Here is a 2,500-nt window from a genome sequence, read left to right on the forward strand (position 1 = left end):
TTTATCAAACTTTTTTTTTCTCCTTCTTCATTTTTTTACATTTTTTTTTCCTCTTCTAAGTCTTTGAGAGTGAGTTGAGAAAGCCTCGGGCAAGTGGGCTACGGGCTAAAGTAAAACCTTCATTCTCTTTTGAATTTGCCTTTCATTTTGTTTCCACCTTTTCAGTTTCCTTCCATCCATATCGAATTCTTCTTTTCCTCCTTCCTTTTTTTTTTTTTACATATTTTTTTTCCCCTCTCTTCTAAGCCTTTAGGGGTGAGTTTCGAAAGTCCTCGGGCAAGTGGGCTACAGGGCTCAAGTAAAACCTTCATTCTCCTTTTCATCTCCTTTGAATTTACCTTTCATTTCTTTTCCATCTTTGCAGTTTCCCCCATTCTTCTTTTCATCTTTCCTTTCTTCCCTTTCTTTTTTTCACTCTTCTATGCCTTTAGAAGTGAGTTGCGAAAGTCCTCGGGCAAGTGGGCTACGGGCTCAAGTATAACCTTTCCTCTTCATTTTCATCCCCTTTGAAATTATCTTTCATTTCTTTTCCATCTTATCAGTTTCCCTCCATCCTTATCAAAATCTTCTCTTCCTTCCTTTTTTTATATCTCTTTCTTTCCCTGTTCTAAGCCTTTTAGAGTGAGGTGCGGAAGTCCCCCAGCAAGTGGGCTACGGGCGCAAGTAAAACCTTCATTATGTCAACACTCTATCACGGGCGCCAGGCGGTTCGCTGAGCCAGGGGGAGGGGAGTGGGGAAGGGGGTATAGACCTGGTTGTGTGGGGTGAGTGGGTATGTCTGTAAGGGAGGGAGGGAGGGAGGGAGCAAGGAAGGGAGGGAGGGAGGAGGAGAGGAAGGGAGGGAGGGAGGGAGGGAGGGAGGAGGGGAGGAAGAGAGGAAGGGAGGGAGGGAGGAAGGGAAGGAGGGAGGAAGAGAGGGAAGGGAGGAAGGAGGGGAGGAAGGGAAGGAGGGAGGGAGCAAATAAGGGAGGGGGGGAGGAAGAGAGAAATGGGGGAAGGGAGGGAGGGAGGAAGAGAGGAAGGGAGAGACTAATGGCTATATTATATCTGCCATATAGAAGAATAAACATTTTGTGTCTATTTCCGGATTATTTGATGAAATAAAAGCAATAGTAAAAGTGCATTAGGAAATTAATATGTTCGTTTCATCTATTTTATCCGTGTTTTATTTTGTATTTTATTGTACATATTTGTGAATCTGTCTATCTATTGTGTCTATTCTTAAAGATATCTATGTTAAATTTGAAGTGATTCGCTTTAGTTTAAAACAATGTTAAGATAAGGAGGTTGACGCAATCTTCTTTTTATATATATTTTCTCTCTCTTCCTTTCCATCTTCAATTGATCCCACCTTTCTCCCTTTCTCTCTTCTCTCCTTCCTTCCCTACTTCTTACCTCTCTCCCTATTTCTCCCTTTCTCCGCACGCCCTCCCTCTCTCTCCACTTTTCTCTCTTTTTCATCTATCTATCTATCTATCCATAGATTTATCTGTTTATCTATATATCTATATATCCATCGATTTATCTATTTATCTATATATCTATTTATCCATCGATTTATCGATTTATCTATATATCTATCTATCCATCAATCTATCTATTTATCTATCTATCTATCTATCTACCTATCTATCTATCAATATTAGGATCTATTTGGCTTAAACTTCGATATAAATGTTGAAATCAATATAAGGAAACAACTTCAAATAACAAATATCAAAAGTGGAATTAAAAAAAAATAAATAAAATATTAGTCAGTTAGAATACAGCTGCCAAGACATTAGTACATAATATAGAGCTTTATAGAGTTTTATAGAGCCTCTGTATGGAAGTGTCTAGTGTCGGAAGAGAAGTTAGCAGATTCCTGATTCTTTTTTTTTTTTTTTTTCTCTCTCTGTTTGTCTGTTTCTATAACACTCCCACTCTATTTTATCAATTCTCTTGTGGCTTCTATCTGTCTATCTATCTCCATCTATCTATCTATCTATCTATCAAGCATAAAATTTCAAATTCATGGTTTTTCACGTTGTCTTTGGCTTTAGGGGGAGATGGTAAAAAAAAATAATAATAATAATAACAAAAAAAAAGAGAGAGAAAAAAAAAAGTTTAGGTACTATGGTTACTTAGAATATGATATTGTGAATACTGTCTATTTTTTCACTTTTTTGCTTGCATGCTTTCTTCCTTAGTATATCTGTCTGTTTCTGTGACTCTATATCTCTCTCTTATCCCTTCTCTTCGCCTATATCTCTTTATTTTTTTGTCTGTCTAGTCTGTCTGTCTCTCTGTCTGTCTATCTGTCTGGTTCTCTCTCTCTCTCTCTCTCTCTCTCTCTCTCTCTCTCTCTCTCTCTCTCTTTCTCTCACTCTCTCTCTCTCTCTCTCTCTCTCTCTCTCTGTCTCTCTCTATCTCTCTCTCTGTCTCTCTCTCTCTCTCTTTCCGTCTCTCCCTCTCTTTCCGTCTCTCTCTCTCTCCCTCTCTTTCCGTCTCTCTTTCTCTC

The sequence above is a fragment of the Penaeus chinensis genome, chromosome 8 (genome assembly GCF_019202785.1).
Source record: "Penaeus chinensis breed Huanghai No. 1 chromosome 8, ASM1920278v2, whole genome shotgun sequence".
Taxonomy (NCBI): Eukaryota; Metazoa; Arthropoda; class Malacostraca; order Decapoda; family Penaeidae; genus Penaeus; species Penaeus chinensis.